The sequence below is a fragment of the Emydura macquarii genome, unplaced genomic scaffold (assembly GCF_026122565.2).
Source record: "Emydura macquarii macquarii isolate MOO-44397 ecotype Brisbane River unplaced genomic scaffold, CSIRO-AGI_Emac_v2 contig_2676, whole genome shotgun sequence".
Lineage (NCBI taxonomy): Eukaryota > Metazoa > Chordata > Testudines > Chelidae > Emydura > Emydura macquarii.
This window is the reverse complement of record NW_027132813.1, coordinates 8,126,945-8,148,937: the sequence shown is the minus strand read 5'-3', so window position 1 is coordinate 8,148,937 and position 21,993 is coordinate 8,126,945.

Sequence of the window (21,993 nt, the reverse complement as noted above, 5' to 3'; positions counted from 1 at the left end):
TTCAGTGAGCAGCACTGTGACCTTGGAGGTTACAACACCACAGCGTGGAGCCAACCCCAGCCAGCCTCCCAGAGTAGAAGCTCCCACTCTGGTATGCACAGTGTACTTACTTAGTACTTTTACATTCATGTATATTATATGTCATGGGTAATCCATGTTTAGTAAGCCATGTTTAGTAAGCCAAGAAGGATTGTTAGGAAGAGACTGGATCTGCCTAACAAAGAGGGAAGAGCATCTTTGCAGACAGGCTTCCTAAACTAGTGAGGAACTAGGTTTAAACTAGGTTTGCTGGGGAGAAGGAGACCTAAACACGGAGGTAAGTGGGGAAGCGGGATACCAGAAGGAAGCACAAGAAGGAGGTGCAACAGGGGTTGCCTCCTGATTCATGAGAAAGTAGGGCAATCCACTTGTTATCTTAGGTGGCTGTGCATGGATGCAAGAAGCCTGGGAAATAAGCAGGAGGAATGGGAAGTCCTGGGACAATCAAGGAACTATGATGTGATTGGAATAACCAACACTTGGTGGGGTAACTCACATGACTAGAGCACTGTCATGGATGGGTATAAACTGTTCAGGAAGGACAGGCAGGGAAAAAAGGAGGAGGAGTTGCACTTATGTAAAAAACAATATGACTGCTCAGAGCTCCTGTATGAAACTGGAGAAAAGTCTGTTGAGAGTCTCTGGGTTGTTAGAGGTGAGAGCAAAGAGGGTGATGTCATGGTGGGCATCTATTATAGACCACCAGATGAGGAGGATGAGGTAGATGAGAGACAACTAGTGAAAGTTTTCAGATCACAGGACCTGGTTCTCATGGGGGACTTCAATCATCCTGACATCTGCTAGGAGAGCAATACAGCAGTCCACAGACAATCCAGGAAGTTTATGGAGAGTGTTGCAGACAACATCCTGATGCAAGTGCTGGAGGAACCACCTAGGAGCTGTGCTCCTCTTGACCTGCTGCTCACAAACCAGGAAGAATTGGTAGGGGAAGTACAAGTTGGTGGCAACCTGGGCAGCAATGACCATGAGATAGTAGAATTCAGGATCCTGACAAAAGGAAGAAAGGAAAACAGCAGAATACGGACTTTGCACTTCAGAAAAGCAGATTTTCACTCCCTCAAAGAGCTGATGGGCAGGATCCTCTGGGAGGTTAATATGAGGGGGAAAGGTGTCCAAGAAAGTAGGCTGTATTTTAAAAAATCTTATTGAGGGCACAGTAACAAACCATCCCAATGTACAGAAAGAATAGCAAATATGGCAGACATTCAGCTTGGATTAACAAAGAAATCTTTGGTGAGATTAAACACAAAAAGGAAGCCTACAAGAAGGGGAAGCTGGGTCAGATGATTAGAGAGGAGTATAAAAATACTGCTTGAGCATTCAGGAATGAAATCAGGAAGGCCAAAGCACAACTGGAGTTGCAGATAACAAAGGACGTGAAGGGTAACAAGAAGTGTTTCTACAGGTATGTTAGCAACAAGACGAAGGTCAGGGAAAATGGGAGACCCTTACTGAATGGCGAAGGCAACCTAGTGACAGATGATATGGAAAAGCTGAAGTACTCAATACTTTTTTTGTCTCTGTCTTCACAGACAAGGTCAGCTCCTAGACAACTGCACTGGGCAGCACAGAATGGGGAGGAAGTGAGCAGCCCTCAGTGGTGAAAGAACAGGGTCAGGACTACTTAGAAAAGCTGGACATGCACAAGTCCATGGGTCCGGATGCAATGCATCCGAGGGTGCTGAAGGAGTTGGCTGAGGTGATTGCGGAGCCATTCGCCATTATCTGTGAAAAAACTCGTGGCAATCAGGGGAGGTCCTGGACAGTTCAAAAAAGGCAATTTGAAAAAGGCAAATATATATATATATATATATATATATATATATATATATAAATATAAAGGGAAGAAGGCAGATCCAGGGAAATACAGACCAGTCAGCCTCACCTCAGTCTTTGGAAAAATCATGGAGCAGGTCCTCAAGGAATCCATTTTGAGGCACTTGGAAGAGAGGAAGGTGATCAGGAACAGTCAATAGGAATTCACCAAGGGCAAGTTATGCCTGACCAACTTGATTGCTTTCTATGATGAGATTAGTGGCTCTGTGGATGTGGGGAAAGTGGTGAATGTGATATATCTTGACTTTAGCAAAGCTTTTGATATGGTCTTCCACAGTATTCTTGCCAGCAAGTTAAAGAAGTATGGATTTGACAAATGGACTATAGAGTGGATAGAAAGCTGACTACATCATCAGTCTCAAAGGGTAGTAATCAATATCTGTATGTCTAGTTTGCAGTCAGTATCAAGCGGAGTTCCCCAGGGGTTAGTCCTGAGGACAGTTTTGTTCAATCTCTTTATTAATGATCTGGAGAATGGAGTCGAATGCACACCCTCAGCAAGTTTTCAGATGACACTATGCTGGGGGCAGGATATAAGTCAACGGTGTCCCCTTATTGCCAATGGCATTTTGGACTCCCTTAGTAGGAGCATTGCCAGCAGATTGAAGTAAGTAATTATTCCCTTCTATTCAGCATTGGTGAGGCCACATTTGGAGTATTGTGTCCAGTTTTGGGCCCCCCCACTACAGAAAGGATTGGAGAGAGGCCAGCAAAGGGTAACGAAAATGAGTAGGGGCTTGAGCGCATGACTTATGAGGAGAGGCTGAGTGAAATAGGCTTGTTTAATCTGCAAAAGAGAAGAATGAGGGGGGATTTGATAGCACCCTTCAACTACCTGAAAGGGTGGGGGGGTTTCCGGGGAGGATGGAACTAGGCTTTTCTCAGTGATGGCAGATAATAGAACAAGAAGAAATGGTTTCAAGTTGCTGTTGGGGAGGTCTGGGTTGGATATTAGGAAAAGCTTTTTCACTAGAAGGGTGGTGAATCACTGGAATGGGTTACCTAGGGAGGTGGTGGAATCTCCATCCTTAGAGGTTTTTAAGGTGCGGCTTGACAAAGCTCTGGTTGGGATGATTTAGTTGGGGTTGGTCCTACTTTGAGCATGGGGGTGGAGTAGATGACCTCCTGGTGTCCCTTCCAACCCTAATATTCTATGATTCTATGTTCTTTTTTCACTAAAGCTATTTTCTGGATCACGGCAAGCCATCAAGGTTTACAGATGGGTCCTGCACCCAAAAAGTTTGAGAGCCACTGGACTAGATGACCTTTTGTGGTCCTTTCTAGCCTTACATTTCTATGATTCTGGATCTTCCTATCAGCCTTGAGCTTTGGGAGGTGGGTGGGTGGGTCATAAGATCTTTTGACTAGAGTTGAGCAGGGAACAAACTTGCCATAGGAAATTCCAGGATTTCAAATTTGGTTTTCATTCTGAATATGAACACAGTGGCAAATTTAAAAATAATTTCACAAAGCTTTTCAGGTGAATTGAAATATTCCATTTCAACTTTATTTTAATAGAAAAGAAAATTTCAAAACTAAAAATCAATGTTACATTTCATCCCTGTGGAAATGCTGCCCTTTGATCTTTTTTTTTTAAACAAAATTTCACCAAAAACATCATGTTCCTATGGAACAATTGGATTTTGATGAAGCAGTATTTTCCTACAGCCAAACAATTTGTTGGAAAATTTTTACCACCTTCAGTTTTGACAACTACATGAATAGAGACAGTACCTGCAGTTACTATTTGATTAGTTTGCAGGACTTAATGATCACTTGAATTGCATCAGCGAATACAGCCAGTGGATGGGTATCGGGAAAAGCTCTCTCCCCCTGCACCGTATCATGAGCTGTGTTATGTATGTTTCATACCTAGGATGCCCAGATAGCAAGTGTGAAAAATTGGCACACAGGGTGGGGAGGCAATGGGTGCCTATATAAGACATAGCCCCAAATATCAGGACTGTTCCTATAAAATTGGAATATCTGGTCTCCCTCTTCACATCTCCCTGTGAATCTTTAGGCATCAGCCAGTGTGGGAAACAGAATACTGTTACAGATGACACTGAGCTGTTCCAGAATGGGAACAACTTTGTACTTATATGTTACACGTTCTGCCTACCTCCTACTTAAGTGAAGCTGTCTTTGTTCTCCCCAGGTGTATTTCGTAATTTAGCAAAGGATGGAAAGATTTGCTTCACTGCAACAGAGGTGAGGAGCGTTCATTGCATTTGTGCCTTTTGTTGCCTTTGTGGATTCTTGTTTTCCTCCTCAGATTGAAAGTGGAATCATTACTAGTGTCTTCTTCTCTGAATCATTTCAAAAAGTTAGCACAAAGGGTGTGGTAACATCTTACATATGGTACATTAAGGGTGAAATCCAGACACCATCAAAGTCAATGGCAAAACTCCCCTTGACTTCAATGACTTAAAAACTCCCATTGACTTCAAAAACTCTCACTGACGTCAAGTCAACTCCCATTGGCTTCACCCTAAGCATGTGTCTTATAATGCGGTCTTAGATGTGGCTGCAGCATGTAGACATGCATGAGCTAGCTTTGATCTAGCTAGTTTGGGTACCAATAATAATAATGAAGTTACAGCAGCATGGGCTAGCCACCTTAGTGCATACTTGGGCCCTGGGCACGCTAGTATAGCCCATGGTAAAGTCCATGTGGCCATGGCTTCATTACAATTGGTACCTGAGCTAGCTATATGTACATTCTGCAATCAGACGAGTGATTGTGATGCTGACATATCCTACATTAAAGCATACACAAGATTAAGTGGCAACTTCCTTCTTTCTGACAACCCTGATTCCTGTAGTAGAAACAACATAGCTCCATTTAAATGAATGGAGCTATGCAGATGTACATCAGCTGAGGATCTGGCCCTATGTATATAGTGTTTTCCCCTCTCACGGACACTATTCTTTCACTGATGTAAATCCAGTGGAGTTACATGGAGTTTCCAATGCAGTAAAGGCACACCCTCTTTTCTCAATGTTCATTTGTCATCTTAGGAGTGTGCCAGTGACTCGGTTTAAAGAAAGAAACAGAGGACAAATGGGAGGGGTAGTTAACCAAAGTGGGCTGTACTAAACTTATCTTAAAAATACTGTCATATTTTACAGTAATAATGCAGAACACTGCGTCTACCCAGCCCCTTTGGAACTATTACTGTAGAATGCTGTAGTATTTTTCTTTTATGAAGTTGCCCAAATCCTATTTGGACTGTCCCCTAAATTCAACCTGTACCTGATTTGGGTAGCTCAATAGCATGGCTCTTAGTCATTTGTACTGTGCAAGGAACTAATAAGAGTGCCTCAACATGAGTTCATAGCTTCCATCATCATCATGAATCTTGGGGACCATCATTGTATGGTCCACAAGATGATCGCATGTTAGAGACTATCTACCCTCCCATTAACAATCATACAAACCACCTCCTCTTCCACTTGCCATTCTTGACAACAAAAAGTAACATTAGGAAAGTGTGTAGTGAAATTTAACAGGTGGAAACAAGGGACATGCACCAGCATTTTGTGGCCAGCCTCCTCCCAAATGGACCATGACACAAGAATTGCTGTGCTCCAGTATTTAATTGCTAAGTTATTATTCATCTCCTTCTTAGATTTACTATAACTATCTAAATGCATTTTCTTCATTCTCCCAGTGGATGATTCTTACCATGTACTGCTAAGTTGGCGAAATGGCTCTATATTGCTGGTAAGGCATCACGTCAATATTGTACAAACACAGAGGAGAAAAGTTCCTAGTGTGCCGTGACATGTCTGTCAAACAACTATACCCAACTGCAGTGGTAGACCCAGGCAATAAATAAAAGAGATGAAACAGAAGCCGTCTGGACTAATGCTCACAGAAAAGAGACTAGGAAGAACTAGAAGGCTCCTGGGTTCTTGTTGCAACTGAGCCAGTGACTCATTGTATGACCATTGGCAAAGTCACTTGATTTCCTTATCAACCCAGATGGGAAGTTGAATTAAAAAATAAAAGCAGGAACTTTGTTGCAACCCAGAGGCTGCATCTGATATGAGCCTTCTTAGGGGAAAGGAATTATAACAAAAAAAACAAAAACCCCAAACCCCAACACCCCGCACCCCACACACACACAAACCTGGTGATATTTAAAAAGAAGCTGTGATGGAATTCCTTCTCTCTCTCTCTCTCTCTCTCGCTCACTGGAGGCAGTTATACACACAGTGTACGTAGAAGCAAACATAGAAAAGGCAAGAGGTTAATACATAAAGGGACTTAGCACAGAGAACTATGTCTGACATGGGCCTTAGCTTACCCTACTGTGTTCAGGGTGCAGGATTTATCCTGACTTTTCCCTGTGGAGTTGTGCTTTGTCCTACAGGCTAGGGACCTGATGCTGCATAGTACTGAACATCTCTCAGGAAGAGCCAAAAGCTTTCAGCTCACATTGCAGTCAATGGGAATTGAGGGTACACAGCACCTTGCAGCAATAGGACCTTGGGTTGCACCAGATTAAAGGCCACACTGTCAAAAAACATCTAAGCGTCCCACAGTGGGACAAATCTTTTGTCCAGTATCCTCTACAAGTAGCCACATGGAACTGCTGCTTCGAAGGTTCCTGATCACAGCCAGCCCCACCCCGCAGCAGCTCCCCTGGTAGAGTGGAAGATGGAAAATCCATGTGTCAGTGAATACTTAGCTATTGCCTCTCCATCAGTCAGCCCATGCCACATCCTCTCATTTCCCCTGCATAGGGAACGTGCATAGAGCAGGGCTCTGTGCTCCTTGTTGAGTAGCAGAACCACACTACTTCCCCACAATCACAGAAGGGGTTGGATTTGTTCCAAGCTGACCGATACTGTTAGTTTTGCATGCACAAACCCTATGTTGTCACATTCAAGTGGGTATTTCTGTACAAAATTAACCCAAATTTGTATGTATATAGTGTGTATTTGCATGCAATTGCCTGTTCGAAAAACTGGCTTTTCATTAGCCCTTTGATGAAGTGTGGTGTCCTGTTGCAATGAAGCTGCATTGTAGTGATGGTGAGAGGATGGTGTTTGCATTACAGCTTCAGTAAATTGCATCATAATATATCATCATGTAAATATCACACCATTATAATATGAGGGCCTTGCCCTCAGGGAATAAAGTTGGTTGAATTATCCATTAAAAATTATATTACAATTTTACTCTTTTTTATTCATGAATCATTCATCAGTTGATGAACTAATTCCAACTTCTGCAAATATATCATTAATTATAATTTTCACCTAATAATATGATGAATAAAATGCAGCCTATGGGGTGCTCATGAACTGTTTACTTTAGTGACTCTAGTCCTTAGCTGTAGCATATGACTGGTCACTTAGGCCACACACAATTGATTCTGATCCCCACTTAGAGTGAAACTTTTAAAGCCCCAGTGGCTAACCAATAGTGAACAAAGGCTGAGGGATAAGGCACTATGTGCTGGCATTCATGGAAGTGTGGGATTTGTGAACATTTTCTCAAAGCCCTGCTTGTTATCCCACTCCTTGTGACCAACATATAGCCAACTGATCTGAGTACTCTGAGTTGTGAAAATCTTCATGAATGATTATTTGTATTATGATTACATCCTGAAGCCCCAGTCATGAGTAGGACCCTACTCTGTTTAGTGCTGTACAAATTAATCTGATTTCAGGTTGGGGAGGATGGCCTGTATTTAGCCACCTATGCAGAAGACAGAGTTTAGAAAGAGACATCCTATTCCTGGCCCTGGGAGAAGAGAAGGTACTTAGGTACTGAACTCCCACTGAAATCAACAGATGAATCTTGGCGTCTGTTCCTGTGCACTTGCTTTCTCAGCAGGCCTTGCAATGATCTATGAAGGGGAGACAGAAATAGTACATGACTATTTTTTTTAATTGTTTTTTTAATATGGTTAAGAAATTGCCCTTTGGCTGCCTATGTCCTCTAAGAGTTCCTTCCTCCCCAGTCTATGCAGCTTATATGCTTCTTGATGTATTGCTGTCCAAAGCACCTTTCATGTAAGAATTATCAATGTGGCTTTCAACAATCCAAGCAGCACTTATTGATGAGCCAGGCTTTCTTGGAACAATAACACACAGCTAAAAGTATTCATGTTTGTTCCTTAAACAAACTGGATTTCATCTGAAGAAGCAGGGAAAGGAATACAAAAAGATGCTCAATGAAGAAGATAGTAAAGCATTGGGAAGAACATATTTGCTCCCATTTCATCCATGGATAAGCAATGTATGGAAGTATTGCCTGCAAGCTGTCTCCCATCCTCATGAATAATAGTGTTCCTGATCAGCCTCACAACCTGGTGTAAATCAGGTTATTGTAAAACAATTGTAAATGACAATAGAATCAGGCCTTATATTTTTAAAGAGAGCTCCTGTTTAATTCAATGGAAAATGTTTGTGTAAGCAGAATTTTTCTGTTTTTTTTTTTTTAAGTCCCATTTCCAAATGCCAGAACTGACCTGTGAGGAAATGACTCACATATGTGAAATAAAACCAGGCCTTTTTAAAAAAAATTAGTTTCTTTAAGTATGTGTAACTGTCTAAATTGATCAAAATGAGGACGTATTGTTACCAAAACAAAAAGGCAGGTTGGAGCTTGTCAATAACATTGATCCCTATTCCAGGACAAATGTAGTCATAACTGGTGGCAGACCTATCGCTTAGAACTTCTAAAAGCTAATCTGGGCAACGTATTAGGAAATTGATGATAGGGAACAATCTTGCTTGGCAGGAAGACAGACTAGATAGTCCAACAGAGCTTTTTCCAATTACTGGCTGCATCAGATGTGCATCATCTGCATTGCAATGTGCATCAGATTGAAAAGGAACAAGATTATTTGAAGGCCATGTTCTCTCTTTGTCCTGACATCTTAAAATATGGGAATTGGATCTTCTTCAAAGGTTACAAAACAAGCATTGACATTCCCTAGCCCAGGCATGAAATCTGCGCATCTGCTCTTATCATGATGATTTAAAAAATTAACAAACTAATGCTATTTTACTCTATCACTTTAAACAAAACAAAGAACAAAACAAAACAAAAAATCTCACCCCGGCAAGCTTTATTTGCGTACTGCCAAAAAGGATGCAAATATTGGCTTATGAAGGCTATTCAGTGTTGTCATGGCAATTTCACTCTCAGTACTTCAACACACCCTTCAAAACAAAATTCCTCCAGACTTTCTGTATGCAAGCAATGGATTTACCCATTTGGCAGCATAACATTCCATGCTGGAGCAGCAAATATGTTATACAGTAATTCCAAAGTATGTCTCATATGGAGCATTCAGTAAGATACAGGGTTATATTTCTAGAGCCTACAACCAAAGCATTAGTTAGACAGGCAGTCTCTCTGATCTCAAATGTCAAAAAACAAACAAAAAAGGTTCATGATGATGTAAAACTGTTCCATTTCAGTCGTTTTCTAAGCAGACCAGTTCTTCACTTTTCAAATTGTGACTAAGCTAACCCAACCAAAATTGGCAATAGAAATTAATCCACCAAACTGAAAATCAAAACCAAAAAAATGGTAAATGTAAAACCACACACTACCCCCCCCCTCCCACAAAAAATATGTGTAATTAATACTAATGCAATTTGGAGAAAAATAAAGATGTTTTTGCAAACAAAAGTTGTTTTAGTAAATTCATTTTAGCGAAATTGCTAAGCTTTGTTTTCTCCAGGAATGCAAAACTATATAGAAATTTTGACACTCCAATATGTTTTCCCCATCTGTGTAATCAAGGTTTGGGGTTTTTTTTAAAGTCAATTATTCCGATAAGGGTCTTTTTACGTGACCTAATCACTTCTGCAAAAGCAATTGAGCTATCAGTTTTCATTGTCAGTGCACCAAGCGTGTGTAGTATGCTGTTTAATTTTTTACAAATCAATCTTTTTACTTTTATACCATTCCATGTAAGTCCATTGGTACAGAAGGCAATGCTACATTTAATGAAAGCCTTCCCTCTAATAACTTAGCTCAAAACTCAGCAGTCTATGGCAAGTCTACTTAAAAAGGAAATAAACAGAAAGTTCCATTATAAAACTGCATTTAAGTACTGAAATAGAGATCTGGGATTTAGACATAACACTTCCATTAAATGTTTCCTCTACATTTTAAGGGCCAGATTTCAAGGCATTTAGGAACCTAAAGATGCAGACAGACACATAAATGTGCTAAAGCACTTAGGCTCCTAGGGACAGAGCCACAAAGGGATTCAGGATCCCAAAGCCCAGATTTAGGCACCACTGTGGGCCACAAAACCACTGTGCTGCCTAATCCTGTAGAGGCCTAAATTTACTCAGGTGCCTAGGAAACTTTTACTGCAAATATTTAGGCACTTAAGTATCTGCCTTTGCTATGTGCACTCAGGCACATAGCTAGTGAGAACTCTAAAAACTGGGTTAAAAGGATGAGAACCTCCTTCGCTGCCCCTTCAGGAGCGTGTGCATGGAATGAGGCAGGCACCTAACTCATTCTCTCAAGAAATAGGTTATGCACCTAAGCCGTATGATGCTAGAGAGGGGTTCTTGGCTATAGATTGCAAGCAAAGGCAGGCACATTTTGGCAGCTCAGCCTTAGCTGCCTAACTCTGTCAAAGGGGTTGGCTTATGACACACCTACCCTCTAATTGTCATCTCGCATTGGCTAGCTTATGTGGGGAACCACCTAGAATGTTGGCTTTTGTGGATCCCGCTCTTACACACCTGCGGCAAAGTGGAGATGCTCCTAATGTTTTCTTTGAGTGTTGTGTGCGTGCTTCAGTTTCCCCCCTATGTTATTCATGTATTTCAGTGATGGGACCTGGGTGTGTGATCATTGCAGAGACCATTAGAGGGCAGAAGGGCCTTCCCCTGCTGCATGTATGCAGACAATGGCCAGATACCCATTGGCAGCTGGTGAACCCCCCCGTTAGGTGAGGCTAGCCCCTTATGCCTGAGGCCATACCCCTTCCGCCCCTGAGCTGAACCCCCTACCACAGCTGGTGGGGAGGATGAACCCCTTCCAACCAGCCTGAGCTGCCAGCTCCCCAGCTCCAGCCAACCGGGGCCCTGGACGGGCATGGCCGCAGCCGCTCCAACTCCCAGTCGATGGGTGGCCCCAGAAGCAGACGACTTAGGTGGTCCTGAGTCCCAGCCACACGTGGCCCCAAAGCACCAGCTGGGGGTGGCCCCAGCCGCCCCAGAGCACTAGCCTCCCCACGTCTCTGCTAGGCGGCGGGATGTCCCAGTTCCGCCTGGCCCCGCCTCCCCGATTTCTGGCCAGGCCACACATGGCCCCAGTGCTGGGCAGCCATGGCCCCAGCTGCCCCTAAGTACCAGCAACCCTGAGTTCCGGCCAGCTGACCCCAGCAGTGGGTGGGGCCATGCAGCTGCCCCAAGTCCCAGCTGCACTTGGCCCCAGCGCTGGGTGGCCGCTGCCGCCCCAAGTCCCATCCCCACCCACTTCGGGAGAGGCTGAACTGCATTGCTACTGCAGCACACGCCAGCCTGGTGGATGCAGCAGCAGGGGGCAAGGCCCCAGGGCAGAGCATGGGTGGGGCCACGCCTGGCTATTTGGGAAGGCTAAGCCTTCCCCCGCCTATTATACTGACCTGGGTCAAACCAGCTGCAACAGCTTGTAACATCTTGCCCAGGAAAGAGGCAAAGGACTGGGGAGGGGCGAGAGAGGGGGGTCTGTGTGGCGGCTGGGAGGAAGGACAGTCCCCCATGAGGGGTCAGGCGTATAGGACCCGAGATGGTCACTGCTGTAACTTCTAATTAATCTATAACAAAGTCTTTCTGCGCTGTGATCCTGGGAACTAATAAACCCTTCTGACTTCTATGGTGGCTGTGAATCACTTCTGACTTCAAGGCAGGGTGCATCGTCCCTTTGGAGGTGTGGAAGAGCTCTCAAGGGGAATCCACAGGGGGAGCGCAGGCAGAGCAGCGGTGCTGAAACTTCCAAGGCCAGATTCAGAAGGCGGTTGCACTAGTGTGTGGAGACCCGGGAGGGTGAGGGGGGAAGATGCTGAGCACTAGAGTCCTGACTGGCTACATCCTGAGTGGTTCCAGAGCTCTGTTCCTGGGGGATTCCGGCACAGGACCACGCTCTGCACATTCATTGTCTGGATAGCCTAGGTGCCTAACATTTGTGGATCCTATTGTTGTTCCAGTGATTTTCAAGGTTCCTAACAGTTAAGCATTTCAATGCCTCAGTCCCCTTGTGGATCAAGGTCTTAAGACCCATTGAAATTGGCCTCTGCTGAGCATACGCTCAAGAGTGACAATCAGTGCCAGTTGTTCTGGTGGAGGGATTATAAAACTAGGAGATAGGTGGTATAACTCCATACACATAGCCACTGAATAGCCTCACAGGTAGTATTGATTTTTGGTCACTACTCAGTCTGAGGTTGGCCAGATTCAACCTGGTACCTAAGGCTCCAATCCTGCAAAGCGTTAAGCAAGTCGGCACTGAAATCAATGAGTCTACAGAGTTACACACAGCCTTAAACCTTTGCAGGATGGGGGGGGGTCTTAAAAATGCAGCTGAAGTCCCTTGCTTGTGTGGGTCTGAGGCTGCACACTAATATTGCTCAGTGGAAGAAGCTAGTAACTCATTACTGTCAGGCTGAGCATGGCTGCCCGTCTGAAGCTTTAAAAGAATTGGTATTCCACTTGAGTTATACTTCCAGCACAGCTAATTAAGGAGGAATCCATTATTGTGACAGCTTTGTTGATTAACTATCCCAAAAGCAGAGTCAAAGGTGTTTGAAAAAATAGGTCAATAATGAGAACAAGAGGTTGGCCACAATACAGCAATGATTATGTTTTCAAGAACAAACAGAGGCATGATATCATTTTCACATACAGGTTGCCATTAAAGTCAACAGTTAACAGAAACAACAACTTCCCCGTTTGTTTAGAATGAGGTATCTCCGGTACCAGTATGGGGATATCTTTTGTCCATTGCTGATTTTGTAATGTTTACACTCATTCCACCAGTATTAGCATTCTCCTGTGATTTTAATCACAAACTGCATGATATTTAGGGAGTTTTGGAAAGCCCATCTCCTAGTTCATGTAGATATGTGGTAGCCTCAGCTTTCAGTTTATAATGAAAGTTTCTAACCCTCAGAGTTGGAGAGAAAAGTTTGAAAACATGACCCTTAAAGGATCCACTATCAGAAATCAAATATAAAGCAAATCATAGAATATTAGGGTTCGAAGGGACCTCAGGAGGTCATCTAGTCCAACCCCCTGCTCAAAGTAGGACAACCCCAACTAAATCATCCCAACCAGAGCTTTGGCAAGCTGCACCTTAAAAAGCTCTAAGGATGGAGATTCCATCACCTCCCTAGGTAACCCATTCCAGTACTTCACCACCCTCCTAGTGAAAAAGCTTTTCCTAATATCCAACTAGCCCTCCCCCACTGCAACTTGACACCATTGCTCCTTGTCCTGTCATCGGCCACCACTGAGAACAGCCTAGGTTCATCCTCCCTGGAATCCACTTTCAGGTAGTTGAAGGCTGCTGGCAAATGCTCTCTCATTCTTCTCTTCTGCATTCTTCTTTTCTAAACAAGCCTAGTCCCCTCAGCCTCTCCTCACAAGGCATGTGCTTCAGCCCCCTAATAATTTTTGTTGCCCGCCACTGAACTCTTTCCAATTTGTCCACCTCCTTTCTGTAGTGGGGGATCCACTAACTGGACACACTACCCCAAATGTGGTCTCATCAGTGCTGAATAGAGGGGAATAATCACGTTCCTCAGTCTGCTGGAGTGGATGGTTAACACAGCAAAGCAGGGTTACGTTGGGGTCCACGAGTGAGGAACTGGAGTGACACAGCTACACGCCAGTCTGGATTGCAAGGGGGGAAGGGGAGGGGAAACGTCACAGCCTTCTTGGCAATAAGGGCACACTGTTGACACATATCCAGCTTCTTGTCCATTCTAACCCCCCAGGTCCTTTTCTGTAGAACTGCTGCCTCGCCAGTCAGTCCCCAGTCTGTAGCAGTGCATGGGATTCTTCTGTCCTAGGTGAAAGGCTCTGCAGTTGTCCTTGTTGACCCTCAAACAGATGGCTTTTGGCCCACTCCTCCAATTTGTCTAGGTCAATCTGTAGCCTATCCCTTATCCCTCCCCCTTGCTTAGTGTCATCTGCAAACTTGCTGAGGGTGCAATCTACCCCATCCTCCAGATCATTAATGAAGATGCTGAACAAAACTGGCTCTAGGACTGACCCCTGGGGCACTCCGCTTGTGACCGGCTGCCAGCTAGACGTGGAACCATTGATCACTACCCATTCAGCCCGATGATCTAGCCAGCTCTCTATCCATCTTATAGTCCATTCATCCAACCCATACTTCTTTTGTCTGTAACAGCTCATCATTTTACAGCCAGTCTCAAGTTTGTTTGTTTTTATTGCTTGGAGCTGGTGATACTGGATTCTGTAGTGATAGACATGGTATAAATACATAGAGAAAATTAGACAGCAATTTACAACTGCAGCATTGCAAGAGACTATCTGAGGTAATGGGGCAATGTCTGTTTTCACCCACTAATATGCAAGAGCATCATCTCAGGAAACTATTTCAGCGACATCTAGTTTGAACCCCAAAGTCCTTAACCATCCCAGTCTCAGGGCCATTGCTAGACGCTAGACCGCTGTTACTCAGTGTGGGCAGACAAGTGCCATTAAAGGCTCCCTCTCTCTCCCTCTCTCTCTCCCCCCTCCCCCCCACAGAGAGAGAGAGAGAGAGAGAGAGAGAGAGAGAGACTTGGCCAGTGAGAAGGGTAGCTGATCTTATGAACCACACGAATGCATCAGCTACTGGCTGCCATTGCTACTCTCAGTGATGTAGTGAAGTGTCCTTAAAGGGACAGCCCCCCTTAAACTGTGGGGAGGGCAATTGAGCAAGAGTAACCCCCTAAAAGTGAGGTACAGCCAGCATACACTAATATATAGTCTAAATTTAGTGCCAAGCCTAAAGCACCCTACCCAAGCACCACAATTACCAATTTATACCAACTGGTAGGGCTATAATGGGTATTCCTTTTCAGGCCCTGAGGACAGCACATTGAAGAGGAAAAGAAAGGTACAGTAGATGCTCCTTAGTAGCAATGTCCTATTGGATATTAGTAGATGCCCTTTTGTCCAGTAGTAGATGCCCTTTTGCTATATTGCTCCTAAGCAGCTGTTGCTGTTATGGGGAGTGTCATCTGACCAAAGGTGTATGAAGAGTTCAGGGTATTTCAGAAGGGTGGGGGGAGAGCCATGTTGTGGGGAGAGTTGGGGTGGGAGAACCCCAAGTTTGGGGAAAATGGGGCAGGGGAATCCTGGGTTTGTCAAGGGAACCCCCAATCAGCAAAACAGGGAGCAAGCTCCGGTGCCGGGGACAGGCTGAGGCTGCTCCTGCTCGCAGCTTCATGCTCTGGATGGATGGCTGGGAAGCGTGCCGTGTGCAGCCTGCAATGGCAAGGGGGTGGCTCCTAGCATGGCCAGTGGGATGGGAGGGGGAAAGCAGACAGGTCAGGGTCCTGGGGGGGGGGGTCCCCTGACCCTCTACTGCAAAATAGCACACCCACACCACTGGGAACCAAAACGGAGGGGACAGCTCAGTGTTTGGTGGTACCCCCGATACTCCCCACTGCAAAATAGCAAACCGCCACCCCAACCAACTGCAAGCTAGACAGCTGCACCTCTGCTGCCTCCCCAACTTTCCCCCGTGGAAAAATCCCTCTCTTCCAGATCCTGCCTCTTACCCATGGTCTCCACACTGGCTCTGTCAGGCAGGGCAAGTAGATGTGGCTTTCTGCCCTGGAGCTGCGCTGAAGGCCCAGGGTTGGGAGGGGAGTGGAAGGATGCAGTTTATAGGGGCAACGGCCCTGGCTGTGATGTCACAACATCACAAATGTTGCTCTTATGTGTTGGCTATATTGCTGTTAGCCAGTGGACAATTTATGGTAGGGAAAGTGATCCCAGGGGAAATGTTGCTCTGCTCTTACGAGGTGTCGCTGCAAACCAGCATCTACTGTATCAGACTTTTCTAAGCAAATTTAACACTGTCCTCTGCCCAAACTGCCATCACCTGTCACTGAGGGACTTTCCAGCCCTCCCGGCTGTCTGCCACTCCCTCCTTCACCTAACTGCAGTGTTCACCTTCACCCGCGTTTCAGATATTATTTCAGTTATGGTGCCAGTGTAAACCTAATTAGGTTACACAGCTCAGCTGTTATTTGTGGAACGTGAGTGACACCTAGGGGCTGTTTAGACTAATCACAGCTGCTGTCTTGATCCATGTATTTCAAAGTGGAAGCCTTTCAGAAGGTTTTCTCTGATCTTTAAACCTATGAACAGTTGTGACCTAGAAAGCCTATTAAATCAGGTGCAGAAACATACTACTGTTACCTACATGAGGACAGGTTAACTGCAGTAGACAAAGTACTCCTCCCATCCAGAGACCTTGCAATATCAGAAGGGCTAATTACATTAATTACAATGTTGTTCTCACCCCAGACAACTACAGAGGTACCTGTGTTAGGAATAATATGAGTAAACACTTTCATAGCATCTTAAGGAAATGAACAGTACAAACTTTGATCAGGAACAAGGACATTTCAGAGTAACCAACTCAGATTCATAGAATCATGGAATCACAGAAGATTAGGTTTGGAAGAGACCTCAGGAGCTCATCTACTCCAACCTCCTGCTCCAAGTGGTACCAACCCCAACTAAATCATCCCAGCCAGGCTTTGACAAGCCACACCTTAAAAAGCTCTAAGGATGGAGATTCCACCACCTCCCTAGGTAACCCATTCCAGTGCTTCACCACCCTCCTAGTGAAAAAGCTTTTCCTAATATCCAACTAGTCCTCCCCCACTGCAACTTGAGACCATTGCTCCTTGTTCTGTCATTTGCCACCACTGAGAACAGCATAGCTCCATCCTTTTTGGAATCCCTGTTAGGGCCCCCTCCCTCAGTTCTTGGTTCGCTGACAGAAGCAGAAGTCCAGAGTCCAGCAGCAGGCAATACTATGGGTTTATTGGGTTAATCAAGGAAGAATCCCAGTTCTTCACACCAATAATTTTCCTTCTTCCCACCTTTCTTCCTGTTTGACCTCAGTTTTTAGAGACTATCATTTTCTTAAAAATATTAGAAGATAATTCTTTAACTAATCCTAACATATTGAAACATAATTCTTTAACTGCTCATACCCCATCACCTTAACTGATTACAATTAGTTATGGGACAGACGGAAACAACCAAAGAATCAGACAGAAATGATCAGAACAGTGAGTACCATAATGGCAAAACAATACAAAGTGTAGATTCTACAACCACAGCTGTTGACAAGTGTTTAAAACAAGACAGACTGCTATCAAACAAAGTTTCCTGTAACTTGTCCAGGATCTTTCCTTTAGCTGGAGGTGTTAGACTGGATCACCTTTTTAAAAGCTTGGCATTGGCTTATTTTAATATAATTTGTTTGGAATGTGTGGGTTTGACTGCACACTTCTCAGTCTATGTAGAACAGTTCCAGAGGGGTAGCCGTGTTAGTCTGTATACAGCAAAAACAATGAGAGTTCTGTTGCACTTTAAAGACTCAGTCAATGGCTACCTCTGCTACTTGTTGTTCTTTAGCCAAAGTACAAGGCCTCAGTGAGAGAAGGCCCATAGACAAGCAGCCCGTGATTTTGATTCTTTGTTTCTGTACCCTGTGGTATAGCCACACTCTCCTTTGGCAGCAAGTCCTGTGGTAACTCTGCCCCAACCTGGACAAGTCTTTTGTCATTTCCCCTCAGCACCTCTTTAGTGGAGCATTTGGGGTACCAGACTTATTTTGGGCCTGAGGGTTGCCCTTCAACCCCACAGGAGGGCAGATAGTTCCAGTCCATGGATATTCCAGAGTCCTAGGAGGTACCTTTCTATGGCTCCTGCACAGGGCTGTAGAGGTGGTGGTAAAGCCCTGGAGGATCCTTCCTGCAGGCTGGGGCTAGGGTTTTTCCTTCTCTGGCCACAGAGAGGCACTTTCTCCTAGTCTGGGGGCATCTCTCCTCCTCTCACCACAACCACCACCATCTCCTCCCCCCCTTTAGGTAAGGCAGGGCTTATGGAGAGCTGGACCCTTAATTGTAGAGACCCTTAATTGGGTCCAGGTGTCTCTAACTGACCTGCAGTAAAACAAGGTTACTTACCAGTAACTGTTGTTCTTCGAGATGTGTTGCTCATATCCATTCCAATGTAGGTGTGTGCGCGCCCCGTGCACAGATTCCCGGAACTTTTTTCCCTAGCAAGCCCCGCAGGGCCAGCTCAGGCGCCCCCTGGAGTGCCGCGCTCATGTCGCGGTATAAAGGGCGCTGCTGGCTCCGCGGGTCCCCAGTCCCTTCTTTCTGCCAACTCCGACAGCGGGGACGGGGGGTGGGTTTGGAATGGATATGAGCAACACATCTCGAAGAACAACAGTTACTGGTAAGTAACCTTGTTTTCTCTCTTCGAGTGATTGCTCATATGCATTCCAATGTAGGTGATTGCGTAGCCGTACCTTGGAGGAGGGTAGGAGTTATCGGTGACCTGCTCTAGACAGCACGGCTCTGCCGAACACTGCGTCTTCCCTTGCTTGTTCCACGATGGCGTAATGCGACATGAACGTATGGACTGACGACCAGGTCGCTGCCCTGCAGATGTCCTGCAGGGGAACCCTCTCTAGAAAGGCTGCGGAAGAGGCCTGGGCCCTAGTGGAGTGTGCTCTCACCGGCCCTGGGAGGGGTACTCCTGCCTGCTCATAGCATGCTTTAATGCAGGCAGTAATCCACTTGGAGATGCGCTGGGTGGAGACAGGCAAGCCCTTCATCCTATCCGCCACAGCCACGAAGAGCTGTGTCGACTTCCGGAAAGGCTTGGTCCTCTCGAGATAGAAGGCCAAGGCTCGCCTGACGTCCAGCGAATGTCCCCTCCTTTCCTCCTCCGACCTATGGGGTTTGGGAAAGAACACAGGAAGGAAAATGTCCTGGTTACAGTGGAACTGAGACACCACCTTAGGCATAAAAGCCGGGTGAGGCCTCAGCCGGACCTTATCCTTATAAAAAACCGTGTAGGGGGGCTCCGAGGTTAACGCCCTCAGTTCGGAGACCCTTCTGGCCGAGGTGATAGCCACTAGGAAGGCCACCTTCCATGACAAGAGTAGAAGGGAGCATGTAGCCAAGGGCTCGAATGGGTGACCCATCAGCCCGTTGAGGACCAAGTTGAGGTCCCAGGGTGGCACCGGGTCCCGCACCTGAGGGAAAGTCCTCTCCACCCCCTTAAGGAACCTCACCGACATAGGGTGAGAAAACAGGGAGCGGCCCTCCATGGGTTGGTGGAAGGCCGAGATGGCTGCCAGGTGGACCTTGAGGGAGGCCAAAGCCAGGCCCTGCAGTTTAAGCTGCAGTAAGTACTCCAGGATGGCCTGAATAGGGGAGATGCTAGGGTGTAACCCTCTCGCTTCTGCCCACCCCGAAAACCTCCGCCACTTAGCTTTGTATGTTACTTGCGTGGACGGCTTCCTGCTGCCCAGGAGGACCTGTTGAACCTGCATGGAACAGGCTCTCTCTCCCTCCGTCAGCCACAAAGTCTCCAGGCGGTAAGGTGGAGGGAGGTCAGGTCGGGGTGCAACAATCTCCCATGGTCCTGGGAGATCAGGTCGCACCGTCTGGGTAGCGGAATCGGTTCGGTGATGGAGAGGTCGAGCAGCATGCTGTACCAATGCTGCCTCGGCCACGCTGGAGCAATCAGGATAACGTCCGCCCTGTCCCTCTTGATTTTTAGGAGGACTTGGGGCAGGAGCGGGACAGGGGGAAAAGCATACATTAACTCCCCTGTCCAGGGAACCAAAAAGGCATCGGACAGAGAGCCCGGCTCGCGACCCCTGAGCGAGCAAAACCTCGGGCATTTCCTGTTCTCCGCTGTAGCGAACAGGTCCAGACGGGGAGAACCCCACCGTTGGAAAAGGGAAGCCACTATGTCCTGGTGTAAGGACCATTCGTGGCGGGGAGAAAAAATTCTGCTGAGGCACTCCGCCTCGCTGTTTCGTACCCCCGGGAGGTGAGAGGCAGATAAATGAAACCCGTGTCTCACCGCGAAGTCCCAGAGGTGAATGGCTTCCTGGCAAAGTGCCGAGGAGCGTGCCCCCCCCGCCTGTTCATGTAGAACATGGCTGCCGTATTGTCCGTAAGGACTTGGACCACTCTGCCCCTGAGGAAGGGGAGGAAGGCCCTGCAGGCCAACCGGACCGCTCTGAGCTCGCGCACATTGATGTGCAGAGCTCTCTCCTCCAGAGACCAAAGCCCTTGGGTGCCCTGATCGTGAGAAATGTGGGCTCCCCATCCCCGATCGGATGCGTCTGTGATGAGCGTCACAGATGGGGTGAACTCTCTGAAGGGGACGCCCATCATCACTTCCCTGGGGTCCCTCCACCAATCGAGGGACGACAGCACCTGTGGGGGAACCAGGACCACTCTAGTTAGAGAATGCCTGTGTGGTACATACACCGAATTCAACCACGCCTGGAGAGGTCTAAGCCTCAATCGGGCCAGTCTCACTACATATGTAGAAGCCGCCATATGTCCCAACAGCTGCAGGCAGTGCCTGGCTGTCGTCATGGGGGACAAGTGGAGATCCGATATTATGGCTGCCATCGCCTCAAATCTTGCTTGAGGCAGGAAGGCTCTGGCTTGTACTGCATCTAACCTGGCTCCAATAAACTCAATACATTGAACCGGAGTGAGTGTGGACTTTTGCTCATTGATAATCAGCCCCAGTCTAGCACACAAGTCGCGTGTGAGGAACAGACTATGTCTCACATGGGCACTCGACCTCCCCCTGATTAACCAGTCATCCAGGTAAGGGAAGATTTGAACACCTTTACGGCGCAGGTGGGCTACTACCACAGCCATGCACTTAGTAAAAACCCTTGGTGCTGAGGAGAGCCCAAAGGGTAGGGACCGAAACTGATAATGGTGTCCCGCTACCACAAACCTCAAAAACTGCCTATGGGCCGGTAATATCGAGATGTTAAAGTATGCATCCTTCAAGTCCAGGGCGGCATACCAATCCCCTGGGTCAAGGACCGGAATGATTGTGGCGAGAGAGACCATACGAAACTTAACTCGCCTAATATATCTATTTAGGCCACGGAGGTCCAGAATGGGCCTAAGGCCTCCCTTCGCCTTGGGGATTAAGAAATACTTAGAATAAAAGCCCCTGCCCTCTTCGGCCAGTGGGACTTCCTCCACTGCCCCCAACGTGAGGAGCGACCCAATCTCCTGCACCAGGAGCTGAACCGAGGCCGGATCCCCAATGGGGGACAGCCTTGGGGGGTGTTGGGAGGGGAGGTTGTAAGCTGGAGGGCGTACCCTTTAGCAATCACCTCCAGGACCCAGCGGTCCGTAGTGATGGCTTCCCATTCTGAAAGAAAAGGGCGAAGCCTGTCCCCAAACGGCCGACCAGGATCCCGGAGAGAAGGAAGAGTACTACCCTCCTGCTCTGGGTCAAAAACGTTTATTAGCCTGATTACCCCCTTTTGCAGGCCCATGCTGGCCCCTCGCAGAGGACCCCTGGCGGCCTCCCCTGCTGGGACCGCGGTAGCGCTCACGACCCCTCCTCTGCTGGGGTGGTCGAGGAGCCGGCCTGGGCGGGGGCGGTGGTTGCCCTTGGACCTGCGGTCTGGACTGCTGCCTGGAGGCCTGAGGAGTATACAACCCCAGAGACTTCAGGGTGGCCCGAGAGTCCTTGAGAGCGTGGAGCTTGTCGTCTGTCTTTTCCGAAAACAGACCCAGGCCATCAAACGGCAAGTCCTGGATAGCCTGCTGAACCTCTTGAGTGAGGCCAGAGGCTTGAAGCCACGAGCAGCGGCGCATCACCACCGCCGAGGCCATTGCCCTACTGGCTGTGTCAGCCGCGTCGCTAGCCGCCTGAAGCGCAGCGGTAGCCACCGCAGATCCTTCATGCAGAACCGTGGAAAAATCCGCCTCCTGGTCAGGGGGCAGCTGGGAAGCAAACCTCTGCATCGAGGCCCACAGGTTCTTATTATACTTCCCAAACAAGGCCTGG